The following is a 14,976-nucleotide window of genomic DNA, read 5'->3' on the forward strand; positions in this document are numbered from 1 at the left end:
TTAACGTCTCCATTTTACAATTAGGAGACAGAAGCATTTGCCCAAAGTCACACAAATAATACCTGGTGGGCCTAGGTGTGAAACAAGGCAGTCTACCTCTAGCCCACACACTTAATCCTGATTACATATGAGCTTAACCAAAAAAGAAAAAATTATATGAATCAACTTTACCTTTTCTGCTATTTTTATTGAGATATAACTGACATATAATATTATGTTACCTTCAGGTGTACAGCATAATGATTTGATATCTGTATATACTGTGAAATAATCATCACAATAAATCTAGATGACATCCATCATCACACATAATTACAAGCTTTTTTCTTGTGAGGAGAACTTTTAAGATCTACTCTCTTAGTAAATTTCAAATATACTATATATCAATATGCAACTATACTATAATAAATATGTTATACAGTATTATTAACAATAGTCACCATGGTTATATTACATACATGACTTATTTATTTTGTAGCTGGAAGTTTGTACCTCTTATCCACCCTCACCCCAAATTTTCTTTTTTATTTCTTAAATTGTTTTTTTTCTGATTATATAGTATGCTGAAACAGATTATAAAATATACTACCCATAGCTGACAGACATGTTAGGAATTTTTTGGACAAAATTTATTTACACATGCCAAGAAATGCTTAACAATTTCAGCTTCAACTACTTTAATAAGTAAATATTATTCCCTAAGACTGTATCATGTTAACTAACATATAATTGGATATGGTAAACATGGAAACATAGCACCCGTTTGCCCTCCTTCAATAACTGCCAATAATTTCCAGCTGTCAGCTGCATCAGGGTTTGTCATGGGTACAGTGAGCCGCCTTACCTGAGGTCACACCTTTCTCAGGGCAGCCCACTACCCAAACTCCCTATCAAAATCTGCTCCTACAGAATTAAAACCAGAGATACTGAATTTAATGGTTCTTCAACTTGATCAAAAAGCAAGCAACTGATTGCGATTAAATTGCCAATATATCAATAACATCAAATTGCTTTATCACAACAAAAATTTCAAAGTAATTGAGGATTTTGCTTCTGACCATGTGGTAGAAGAGATGTCCTATACACACACAGGCACACAGACACACATGTATCGATACACACACACACACACACACACACACCCCACCCCACCCCACCCCACCATACCACACCACTTTTTCACATGTATGGCTTAACTAGTAAGAAAGTAAGGTAAATCCTTACAAGACAGAAAAGACAAGAAAATAAGAATCCAGTGAAGTAAGCTAGCAGTAAAGCTGCTGTTCACCCTGGTGCCAGCTGTCAATTTTTGATGGTATAGAATTTATATTTTGACAAGCAGGAAACTTGTCAACGAAATCCCCACAAAGAGCTCCACAGGAATCCCCCCAAAGAAATCCTCCCACAGAGAACTCCATAGAAATTCCCATTAAAAAACAAAAACAAAAACAAAAACAGAATTCCTGAAAGGCAACATCTTCAGTGCATGAGCTAAGAAAAATCCCTTACAGCAGACGAAGATGATGAGTACACTTGGCCCTCTTGGTCATGGTTCCAATTGGTATTGAAAAGAAGAAAGCGATACTGAGACTTGCTGTATTAGTTTCCTAGGGCTATCATAACAAAATACCACAGAATGGGTGGCTTAAACAATGGAAACTTATTTTCTCACAGTTCTGGAGTCTGGAAGTCCAAGATCAAGGTGCTGGCAGCGTTGACTTCTCCTGAGGCCTTTCTCCTTGGAGAGTAGGTGACACCTGCTGACTGTGTCCTCACAAGGTCTTTCCTCTGTGTTCAAGCATCCTTGGTGTGTTCAAGTTTCCTTTCTTACAAAGACACATTCAGACTGGATAAGAGCCCACTCTGATGGCCTCATTTTAACTTAATTACCCTGTTAAATTATTTCCAAATATAAGTACTGTGCTAGGATAGGGTTTTGAAATGAATTTTGCAGGACACAACTCAGTCCATAACACTTACTAACAATAAACCTGAAATCACTGACTCCAATTCTCACTTCTTGTTCTTTCTTAAGCCTATTTCACCTCGTCACCAAATCTGCAATTAGCAAGGTCACCAGTGATGTATATATGGCAAAATAAAAAATCAGATATCAGTCCTCATCTTGGGTATCCTATTAGCATTTGGCATAGCTGATCATTTCTTCATCCTGAACCACTTTCTTCACTTGACTTCCAACGCACTCTTCCCTTTGTTTTCTTCCTACCTTACAGTTTACCCCTTCTGAGTATCCTTGGCTGGTTCCTTCTCTTCTATTCTCAAAAATCATCTCTTTGGGGCATCTGGGTGGCTCAGTCATTTAAGCGTCTGACTTCAGCTGAAGTCATGATCTCGCAGTCCTTGAGTTTGAGTCCTGCATTGGGCTCTGTGCAAACAGCTCAGAGCATGGAGCCTGCTTCAGATTCTGTGTCCCCCTCTCTCTCAGTCCTTCCCCTACTCACACTCTGTCTCTCTCTCTCTCAAAACTAAATACTTACAAAATCATCTCTTTTCTAACTATACTCAAAGTGTAATCCAGGGGCACCTTGGTGGCTCAGTAGGTTAACTGTCCAACTTTGGCTCAGGTCATGATCTCACAGTTCATGGGTTGGAGCCCCGCATCAGGCTCTGTGCTGACAGCTCAGAGCATGGAGCCTGCTTCGGATTCTAGGTCTCACCCTCTCTCTGCCCCTCCCCCATTTGCACTCTGTCTCACTCTCAAAAATAAATAAACATTAAAAAAAATTTTTTTAATGTGTAATACATCTATATGCCCAAGACTGTCAAATTTATATATCCAGCCTAGGCTTCTCTTCCAAACTCATACCTTTAACCACCTATTCAACTTTTCTACTTGGATCGCTAGTGGACATCTCCAACTCAGCATAACCGAACCAAACTTTCTAAGTTCCTTCCCTAACATTTCCCAATCTGAGCTGATGGCAAATCCATCCTTCTGGTGGTCAAGACAAAAGTCAAATGAATTATCTTTTCATTTGAGCACATATTTGTATTGTTCTCTAGAGTTCTTTCAGTAATAAAAAGTCTTTTAGCATAAGAAGAAAAAAATGCTTGTAATGAACATGTTCAGTCAACGACCTAACTTGCACAAATGACCTATAGATATTTAAACTTGCTTTCAGGTTAAAATCTATTTTCTAAGGCAAACCATGGAAAAACAAAACGAAACAAAACTTTCAGTGATAAACAGAAATACTGAACCAAAATGGAAGCTCCATTCATATATCAATCTACATAAATAGCTGGAAAATATTTCACACCATTGAAAAAGCACCGTGATGTGCAAAGTCTTCTATTCTAAGGCATGACCTTTAATTAGATAGGACTGCAAAAACTGCCAGATTAGATCCCTAGTGTGAGTGATGTATAGTGACACAGAGGGAAGTATTGTAAATGAAATAAACACCCACTTTCTTCTTCCCATCACCTTGTGTCTAAGAAAGAAGGTACTCTGATCTACCTACTAATTTTCTCTATGCCTATCATCTCCCTCCCCCAATGAATTCCAATTATGGCATCCAAGATTCTATGAAAATTCAGAATTGGTTTAAGGGAGAATAAAGTTTGTCCTCACACAGTTTCTTAAAGCCACATTAAACCTCAAGCTCCACCAAAGAGGTATTAATCAGTATTTGCTTACTTATAATTGTTTGCCCAGTGCCTAGAATATAATGAATGTTCACTAGAATATAATGGATGTTCACTAATATACACGGAATTAAAAATTACTCAGCAGTAGTTGCTTCTAACACTCCATTAGCATCCAAAGTTGACAACTATCAGCATGCAGAGGCTGGCAATCTGTGGCTACTGCCATCTGGCATCTATGCTGGGAAACAGAAATTCCCGAATAACCATGCTCCAAAAGGAAGAACACATTTGTTAATTTGAAAATGCATGCTTCTGATTTGCTATGGATAATATGAATACTCTGGCATACCATAATTCCTCTTCATTTCCTTAACCAGACTCAATTATCATACAAGTTATTGGCTTTTAAATCTCTGAGTCACTACTTTTCAATAAAAATATTCAGCTGGACCTTAAGAAAAATAAACAACCCTTAAAATGAACTAAGTTTTCCTTTGCCTTCCTTTTGAGATCTTGTCCTCCTTCCCTCAGGTCTCATCTCATTTGAAACTTGGTCCTCACCCAAGTCTTTATTAAGTGACATACCTGTATTTTTACTTAGTGCACTCTATTCTTTTTACCATAGACTTATTAGGATATATGAGGATTGCCTTTTTAAGGGTCTCTATCTTTCAAATGGACCTTAGAGATCAAATAACTGGTTCTATGCCATAGGATGCAGAACACAGATATTTAAAGGAGGAAAACAGATAACTTTTAAAAATCTATAATTACAAATTTGGCATATTTACATTTTGGAAGTGTATACTCTCCTTGAACAAAGCAGAAATAGCTTATCTTAGTGCTTTGCAGGAATAATGCGCAAAAATAGACTGAATTAGACAGGAAGCCACCAAGAGCCAGATGGAATGTATCATTAATAACATAGAACTAGAAGCTTCATCAAGAGTTGATCTGAGGGCAAAGCTATCTGTCCCTCCAAAGCTGCTAGTAATAGCTTTGTTTGGCTCTAAAATTGTGAAGGCAGGAACTGTACCTATTTTGTTCATTTTCATTGTGTTTTCAGAACCTAACACAATGCCATATACACATATTTTTATATGTGTACTCAATATATTTGCTGAGTGTTGAATGAATTTTGCTATATAAAAGTCAACTTTTTGATCATGTTATTTACATTCCTATCAGTCAAAATCATACTGTCAATTTTAAATCTCTTCTGAAGATTTTTCTAATTTTCCATAATCGCTTCTTTGTATGTTCTGAGGTGGTGGTTTATTTGAAACTCCCACCTAGCAATTTCCTTCAAACTTCCCCCTCATAGTTCACCAAAAGAGGAAGAAACAGTATCATTATTTTCTTCTCTGTGAGAGAAAAGCATCATTGAAAAATTTTTTTTTGCCTTTGTAATACCTTCAGACTAACTAAAGCACTGCACAATAATTACTGGCAAAATAAGGCTAAAATGTGGACTGTGAACTTTTTCTTAAATATTTACTTAAATATTTAAATAAGTACATGTACAACATATGAATATTTAAGCAACTAGTCAATTGCTTCTATCTATATCAAAAGATAAAATAATTGTTACCATTTATTTAATTTTGTTGGAATTTTTTCATTTACATATTAATATATCATTAAATTTCAAAACTATCACTTTAGTAACTCTGTTAAAACATCCCTTTTAGAATCATGAAACTATCTGCCCCTGAAATGAAACATGTAAAATATCTCCTGAACCAAATAAGTTTGAATTTCAAGCATCAGTTTATAAGAGAGGAAACAAAAATGAATATAACTCATCTCAAAAAACAAATGATGGTGTATAGGAATGCAACCGATTTCTGTGTGTTGATTGTATATCCTGCAACTTTGCTGAATTCATGAATCAATTCTAGCAGTTTCTTGGTGGAATCTTTTGGGTTTTCCATATAGAGTATCACATCATCTGCAAAGAGTGAAAGTTTGACCTCCTCCTGGCTGATCTGGATACCTTTTATTTCTTTGTGTTGTCTGATTGCAGAGGCTAAGACTTCCAATACTATGTTGAATAACAGTGGTGAGAGTGGACATCCTTGTTTTGTTCCTGACCTTAGGGGGAAAGCTCTCAGTTTTTCCCCATTGAGGATGATATTAGCATTAGGTTGTTTATATATGGCTTTTATGACCTCGAGATACGATCCTTCTATACCTACTTTCTTAACGGTTTTTATCAAGAAAGGATGCTGTATTTTGTCAAATGCTTTCTCTGCATCTGTTGAGAGGATCATATGGTTATCGTCAATGAAGTGACAGAAAGAGAAATCAAGGAATCGGTCCCATTTACAATTGCACAAAAAAAACATAAAATACCTAGGAATAAATCTAACCAAAGAGGTGAAAAATCTATACACTGAAAACCATAGAAAGCTTACGAAAGAAATTGAAGAAGACACAAAAACATGGAAAAAGATTCCATGCTCCTGGATAGGAAAAACAAATATTGTTAAAATGCTGATACTACCCAAAGCAATCTACATATTCAATGCAATCCCTATCAAAATAACACCAGCATTCTTCACAGAGCTAGAACAAATAATCCTAAAATTTGTATGGAACCAGAAAAGACCCCAAATAGCCAAAGCAATCTTGAAAAAGAAAACCAAAGCAGGAGGCATCACAATCCCAGACTTCAAGCTATACTACAAAGCTGAAATCATCAAGACAGTATGGTACTGGCACAAGAACAGACACTCAGATCAGTGGAACAGAATAGAGAAACCAGAAATGGACCCACAACCGTATGGCCAACTATTCTTTAACAAAGCAGGAAAGAATAACCAATGGAATAAAGACAGTCTCTTCAGCAAGTGGTGCTGGGAAAACTGGACAGACACATGCAGAACAATGAACCTGGACCACTTTCTTACACCATACACAAAAAGAAACTCCAAATGGATGAAAGACCTCAATGTAAGACAGGAAGCCATCAAAATCCTCGAGGAGAAAGCAAGCAAAAACCTCTTTGATCTTGGCCGCAGCAACTTCTTACTCAACATGTCTCCGGAGGCAAGGGAAACAAAAGTAAAAATGAACTACTGGGACCTCATCAAAATAAAAAGCTTCTGCACAGCAAAGGAAACAATCAGCAAAACTAAAAGGCATCCGACAGAATGGGAGAAGATATTTGCAAACAACATATCACATAAAGGGTTAGTATCCAAAATCTATAAAGAACTTACCAAACTCAACACCCAAAACACAAATAATCCAGTGAAGAAATGGGCAAAAGACATGAATAGACACTTCTCCAAAAAAGACATCCAGATGGCCAACCGACACATGAAAAAATGCTCAACATCACTCATCATCAGGGAAACACAAATCAAAACTACCATGAGATACCACCTCACACCTGTCAGAATGGCCAACATGAACAACTCAGGCAACAACAGATATTGGCGAGGATGTAGAGAAAGAGGATCTCTTTTGCATTGTTGGTGGGAATCCAAGCTGACGCAGCCACTCTGGAAAACAGCATGGAGGTTCCTCAAAAAATTAAAAATAGAACTACCCTACGACCCAGCAATTGCACTACTAGGCATTTATCCACAGGATACAGGTGTGCTGTTTCAAAGGGACACATGCACTCCCATGTTTATAGCAGGACTATCAACAATAGCCAAAGTATGAAAGAGCCCAAATGTCCAATGATGGATGAATGGATAGAGATAGAGATAGAGATAGAGATAGAGATAGAGATAGATAGAGATAGAGATATACGCACACACATACATACAAGGGAGTATTACTCGGCAATCAAAAAGAATGAAATCTTGCCATTAGCAAATACATGGATGGAACCAGAGGGTATTATGCTAAGTGAAAGTAGTCAGAGAAAGACAAAAATCATATGACTTCACTCATATGAGGACTTTAAGAGACAAAACAGATGAACATAAGGGAAGGGAAATAAAAATCATATAAAAACAGGGAGGGGGACAAAACAGAAGAGACTCATAAATACAGAGAACAAAGTGAGGGTTACTGGAGGGGTTGTGGGAGGGGGGATGGGCTAAATGGGCAAGGGCTAAGGAATCTACTCCTGAAATCATTGTTGCACTATATGCTAATTTGGATGTAAATTTTAAAAAATAAAAAAGAAAGGAAAAGAAAGGAAAAGAAATAAAATAAATACATAAATAAAACGCTTCTAGCTGCTTATGTGATTAAAAAAAAGAGAGAGAAACAAAGCCACAATAAATAACTTGGTGTATTCTAGAGATTCAGCCTCTTGTCATAACCCATGTCTCTGGTTTAGGAAAAATGAAAAATATTTTTTAAAATACTATAGGAACATGGAGAAAATTTTAGACCTGGCTCCCCATCATTGTCCGTATTTAGGGAAAGAAACTATAAAGAGTCTGTTGTAAAGCCTTTATAGTGTTTTTGAGAAGATAACTTTACTAGCATCCACAACTATAGGAATAACTACAGCGTGATCTTTTCAAGTGATCCCAAGGTTTGTCAGCAGAACTCTGAAGGCTGTCACCTCACATTCTGACCCCCAATAAGAGGCCTTCTAAATATAAGGCTGTTAGGTTTCTGTTAGCAGTCATTCCACATTATAAAATAGGTGATAAACTCAAGAATACTAATTGTATGCAAACTTACCTAAAACTCTAGTATTCATGAAAATATGCATATTTCACTCTTACATCCATAAAAATTGAGCAATCATTAACTTACCATTAACAAGAAAGGTGTTCCTTATAAACAGAAGTTGATATGAAATCAAACCTGACTATAGATACACCTTGTGGAAATAACTGAGAATCAATTATAATGGAATTTTTCTCATTAATGATGCAATCACATTTTTCCTATTTAAAGAAAAAAAAGAAATTCCAACAATACTTGTAGTTCTGTCTAACAATATGCCACAGAATATAAATATCTCTATAAATTATATTTAGCTGATATGTTTATGCAGAAAGAATCTATACTTGGCAATTGCACTTCAAACCAGCTTTCACTTTCTTCATGCATTTTTGAAAATTTTACATTTTTCTTATTAACTTGTTTGTAAATTAACTTCATGTTAATTCATGTTAACAAAATATTAAAAACTAATGCAAGTGAAAAAACTAATTGTCCCTGAGTTAAGAGCCTATTACATATAAAAGCTAAAAGATCATACATACACAAAAAGTATTATTATTACAGATGCCATCAGTTTCTGATGTACTTATACCAAAACAATGTTATAGTACATGAGGAATCAGTAAAATCTGCAGAGTAATGAAGTTACTAAATCTTACATGTCTATGCTTTGAGTTTTAAAATTGCAGATGCCTTAACTATGTTATTTGTTATATGTTATATCACTTAGGACTCTGGTCTGCAACTGAGAAAAAGAATCTACTCAAAGGTTCATGTTAAGTCCAGAAAGAAAAAGAAGCAAGTTTTTACCACAATTTCAAGAAAAGCTTCCACTGAGTTTCAATGGATCTGACTGTATCACATACCCATCTCTAAATTAAACACTGAAGTCAGGAGATGAAGTTCTCTGGCTTAGCCTTGTTCATATTCTCCAATCTCAAATTAGGGATTTTGGATTACAGTTTGGGTAGAGGAGGACACTAAAGTCCACAGACTGAGAGTTAGGAATAGGAAGTTTCCCAGTGAGAATTGAAGAATCATTACCAAGAATAAGCAAATGGATGCCAGTGCTATAAAATAACTAATATCCACTGAAAAGGCAATATGATGTATGACATGATGTAAAATATGATATGATGAATGTATGATATTGTGTAAAATAATAAAGTTCATATTAAAGTCTTATTTATTTTCAGTGTTAATTAAGTAAGATCTTCATGTTCTTTTTTTTTTAATTTTTTGAATGTTTATTTATTTTTGAGAGAGAGAGAAACAGACAGAGCATGAGCCGGGAGGGGCAGACAGAGAGGGAGACACAGGATCCAAAGCAGGCTCCAGGCTCCAAGCTGTCAGCACAGAGTCCAACGCAGGGCTCGAACCCATGAACTGGGAGATCATGACCTGAACCAAAGTTGGACACTTAACCGACTGAGCCATCCAGGTACCCCAAGATCTTCATGTTCTTGTATCTTAAGTATCTTTATCATAAATAATATTGAAAATGACATTAGAATTGCATTAGGACATTTCTATACTGACACTATTAAATTTAATATTTTGAGTATCAATTGAGGCAGTTCTTAGCTATCAAAATTTCATTTTACATATATCTCCAGCTACAGGAAGGAGGGCAACCAAATTAGATGTAATTTTGTGTTAAATAAACTGTCTTCTACCTTAGAAAAAATTAATTTAAATCAAATGCTAAGTTTCAACTTTTATAAATGAGTGTTTTATTATATAATCATCAGTTTTTCATCTTTTTTATATTATAACTGGAGTGTAAAAAAGTGAGAAAAAAAAGTGATCAAGAAAAGGTACTATGGTTTTGTAAATCAAATTAAGGAGTTTGAACTTGGACTTTAAAGGTAATGGGCAGTCATATAAATAGAGAATTATTTGTTATGTCTGTGATTTTCAATAGTTTATATCAGCATAGAGACTGCACAAAAGGGTCAAGATTAAATGTGAGAAAACCCACTAGTCCAGAAAAAAAAGATGATGTTAAAGGAACAAAAGAAACACTTAGGAATAGAAAGAAGTCAATTTGGTAATTTGTTTGGTCCCTATGAAGAACAGGAAGTCAAATCTTACTACCAGATTTCTAACTAGAACATCTGATTAGATGGGAGTACCATTTAACAGGAAAGCAAATACCAGAAAAGGATCAGAGATTCAGTTGTTTTTGATTGTTGGAGAATAGTGAGTAGACAGAACATGATCAAATCAACCTTCACAGCATTTTCATGATCATTTGTGGATTTTCATAAAGCAGCAAACAATTTGAGTCTTCTTTAGGGCAAGTCCCCAGATGGGGTTGAATTAGGTGACACTTTGCCTTCCTTTTTAAGCTCCTATACTTTAAATAAGTGTCTCTTCTGTGGTTTATTTAGTGTCATGCTTGCATGTTCTTTGTGCTTTTTTGTTGGTGATTTCACTGCTTAAAATAATCCTGGGGCGCCTGGGTGGCTCAGTAGGTTGAGTGTCCAACTCTTGATTTTGCCTCAGGTCATGATCCCATGGTCGTGGGATCAAGCCCATGCTCAGAGTGGAGTCTGCTCAGATTAACCTCTCTCCTCCTCTGCTCCTCTCCCCTGCTTGCATACTATGTCTGTCTGTCTGTCTCTCTCTCTCTCTCTCAAAATAAAATAAAATAAAATAATAAAATAAAATAATCCTTAAGCAGTAATGCTAAGGTGCTATCTAGTGTACCAAATGCAAGAAATTTTTGATGAGCCTTACAGAAAAAATGCGTTTGTTAAATAAGCTTTCTTCAGAAATGAATTATACCATTATCAGTTGTGAGTTCAATGTTCATGCAGAAAAAGGAAGAGGAGGGGCAAGCGACCAACTCGGTTTCGGCTCAGATCATGATCTCACGGTTCGTGAGTTCAAGCCCTGCATTGGGCTCTGTGCTGAGAGCATAGAGCCTGCTTGGGATTCTGTCTCCCTCTTTTTCTGCCCCTCCCTATCTCTCTCTCTCTCTCCCTGCTCACTCTCTATCTCTCTCTCTCTCTCTCTCTCTGTCTCTCTCAAAAATAAATAAATAAACATTAAAAAAAAAAAAGAAACAGGAAGAGGAAATCCATCAATCTATACATGAGCCTGCTCTGAAAATGTTTAATTAACATCCCCAGTGCATGATGAAGTTTTGGAAAAGATGGAAAATTGGCTAAATTTGTAGATTCATAAGATGATAACTAATACAAAGAAAAGTGTAATGGACAACACTGTTCCAAGGCCAAAAGCCAACGAAATTTATGGTCATGTTATCCAGGATCAAGAAAATACGAAACCTTTCTCAGTGTTTTATTATAAAAAAAATATTGCATATATTTAGTTATTTGGAATATATATATATGTATATATATATACATATACACTTTGTGTATATATATTCTAAATATATATGTGTATATTATTCCATATATATGGATATATATAGTGTGTATATATTATATATTTGGAAAATATATTTGGAATAATATACACATATATATTTAGAATATATATATACAAAGTGTATATATATATACACATACACACACACACACACACACACACACACACACACATATATATTTGGAATAAATATACAAACACACATAAAGTTACGTATTGATCAGCTGAAGAAAATATGACCAGAGGCTTGCAGGAACACAATCCTGTAATGATTTAGGAACAACAGCCCTATATTCATTAATTCAGTGTTTGTGGAGGCTTAACCGACCCTAACTAGTGCAAATAAGAATAAATGACTGTACGTGTGTATGTGCAAATTTATATAACTGTGAACAAATCAAATGTTCACACACATATATGTATACATATTACATAAATACAGATAAAATTTGAAGTAATACCGTCTGACACTCGGTCAGAACCTCCCTTATAGTTTACTTGAATGATCTAGAGTATTCTTGACTGGTCGCCAAACGTTACCAACAGCACTGACTGTCTTGCACTTTTTTGTATCCCCCTTACCGTGTTGATTCTACAGTATATCCCTCAAAAGTTTCTGTTGAAGAAACAAAAGATCTTTTGAAATGGCAAATTATCTCTTACTCATTTTAATGGAGAAAGGTGGACATGATAGCATTTATGAGAGCTGTTTAGTAGCTGTTCAGTAATTTGCCTTTAGTTATTAAAGTATAAGTATTACTAGGCTTTAAATGCACACACAGAAATGCATCATACCACCACAAAGTTGGGGAAAATCACCTGAAATGTGTTCGTAATTATTCACATGTAAATAACAACACTTTACTAGCAAAACAGGGTGACATTAAATCAATGATATTAATACTCTAACAAATATCCTAAAAATGAGGCCATTAACTTTACAACTTCAAGTACTTTAAAAGCTGCCTGAATTTCTTTTATGGGGAAGAATATTAATAGGAAACCATTATTCCACTTGTAAGTCAGCATGTGCTCTTTGAAAGTAGCATATATTTCCAGCATATGATAGATATACACTTAATTACTCAGGAACTTACATTTAAATAAAGAGTATAAAGTTACAATTTGAAAAGTTTCAATTAGTTTAAATAATTTAATGTGAAATAAAGTTGCTGGTACATGTGAAGACACAGAATTCATATCAAGAAATATATAAAGCATAAAGCTGAATTAATTTCCCACTATAATCTGCAGATGTTAAAACTATTTCCTAATTTGTTTAGTTGAGTAGTTGGCATGAAAATGTCCAATGTGGGGGTCAAGAAACTATTCAAGAAATCTGTTTTCCACTTTGCATCTTCAACAGTTATTTGGTTCAATCATTCTATCCTTTTTATATGCAAGGCCTTTAGTAGGAAATTGACAAATATAGGTAAAAATGAAATAGAAAAAACAATCCCCAATGACTAACATGAACATGATAAAAAATATTTTCAACACCAGTGAAAATTTTCATTCCCCAAATGGACTCATATTGTATTAATCAATCATACCATTTTAATACATGCCTGCTATATGCTAGGCATGTATTCGTAAAATTTTAATATTACAAAAATTATGTGAGCTAACAATGATTAGCTTCATTACACAGATGAGATTGGTGAGGCTCACAAAGTTCAGTATGTTGTCCAAGGTCACACTGCTAGCAAGTCATGAAGCTGAGATCTAATAAAAGTGCAATGTAATAGTGAAAATAAAATGGATTTTGAAGATTTACTCCCCAATTCCTTATAATTTCTCTTGTACAAACACTAGGGTCATAACTTCTTCCACACAAGAAATTCTTTAGAGCTAAATTTTATTCATAGGTAGCAAACTGAAACTCAAAAGTAAATAAACAATTTGAAATGAGGTACATCCCCTTCATATTCAGTGACAGAGCAAGACCCAAGCATAAGTCTGATTCTTAGGTCATGGCTCTTGATAATGTACCAAACTTCTCCTGCCATTTCTCCCTTACTTTTAACTTATCAACTTTCTTAGCCTCAAATGGATTTTGATTAACTACCTGTAATAAGCATTTTTGAAAAGAAAACCACAGGATAATGATCAATAATGGAATGACAGCCACCATGTCACTAGTCTAATGATCCCCATAATCACTTCTATGAGAGAATGGCCACTTCCAGATAAAAAATTAAAAGCTTATGTTTTTTATGTCAGAATTTCCTGTCTCATTTTCAAATAACTTTTCAATTTGTTTAGTACATCAGTGCTGTGATCACTGTATATCCACAGAAAGACAAATCCTTCAGATTTTGCATAAAATAATATTCTCTGGAGAGTTAGAATAAGATGTGGAATTACTCCGAACACACATTTTCCACCCAATGTTACAATTCTGGGTAGCCCCAAGTATTTACAAAGGCTGAAAAATGGTCTATAGATACCATTAATTTTATTACCCTTTGTTTTCCTCCAAGCACAACAAAAAATTCTAAGGTGCCATTATAATTGCGAAAACAAATCACATATGAGCCTTTCCTCACATTTCTCAGAGTAATCAACTTTCTTTTCAATCAAGGATCAAACAGAAATGGCATACACTGACTTCTAATTTCTAATGATATCCAAGTCAAAGAAAGTATTATTGACTAAAGAACCAATAGGAAATGTAATAAATCTTTACTCATTATGGGTTATTACCCAAACACTTACTTTACCATACTCCATTTAAGGAAAAAGCATTTTAGTTTTAAGTGTTGATCATAAAAAACACAATCATTAATGGAGTAGAGATTTATCTTCTGTGGGAGATTCCTTCTTGCTGGCTCATGACTGCTTGTCAGTAATAAAAATTGGCTAGCACTTCCCTTGCTCATTAGGTAGAATTATTCCCTTGACTGGTGACATCAATGTATTTGTAACAACCCCATCTGAAAGCTGGCAATCCAGCCTTAAAAGTACTGATAAAAGGAGCAGGAGTAGATGAACGCATTTGGACATAAAGCTATTGTAGTTCGTCAAAAACAGAAAAAGTCAGGCAGGATACAACTGTGCATTAGATTGCCCCATACCTTTCATGTTTACAACTATACTATACAAAAATATCTAACTCTTGAACATGTACCTTAAATAATGTAACTGAATGGCTTTTTTTAGAAAAAATTTTGGGCATAACACATTGAAAATACCTTTCATTTAAGTAATAATGTTAGAGAAAGGGTATTATGTTGAATAAGAGCATTTTGATAATGATGTGTACTCAATCATATATACTCATATTATCCTAAGGTATAAACTCAATTGGGCATCTCA

At 34.9% G+C, this 14,976-nt stretch overlaps 1 protein-coding gene across 15 annotated transcripts in view; it reads right to left on the reverse strand.

Moving 5' to 3' along the window:
- Positions 1 to 14,976, reverse strand: part of KCNT2 (potassium sodium-activated channel subfamily T member 2) — a 360,665-nt gene that overhangs the window by 271,760 nt on the left and 73,929 nt on the right. The window contains exon 1 of one of the 15 annotated variants that reach the window (XM_053209437.1): positions 1,673 to 7,333. The exons of the other annotated variants lie outside the window; for them this stretch is intronic. The gene's annotated coding sequence lies outside the window, so the exon portion shown is untranslated. Of the gene's footprint in view, positions 1 to 1,672; positions 7,334 to 14,976 lie in introns of those variants that run through there. 15 annotated transcript variants of the gene reach the window in all.

The sequence above is a fragment of the Acinonyx jubatus genome, chromosome E4, assembly GCF_027475565.1.
Source record: "Acinonyx jubatus isolate Ajub_Pintada_27869175 chromosome E4, VMU_Ajub_asm_v1.0, whole genome shotgun sequence".
Taxonomy (NCBI): domain Eukaryota; kingdom Metazoa; phylum Chordata; class Mammalia; order Carnivora; family Felidae; genus Acinonyx; species Acinonyx jubatus.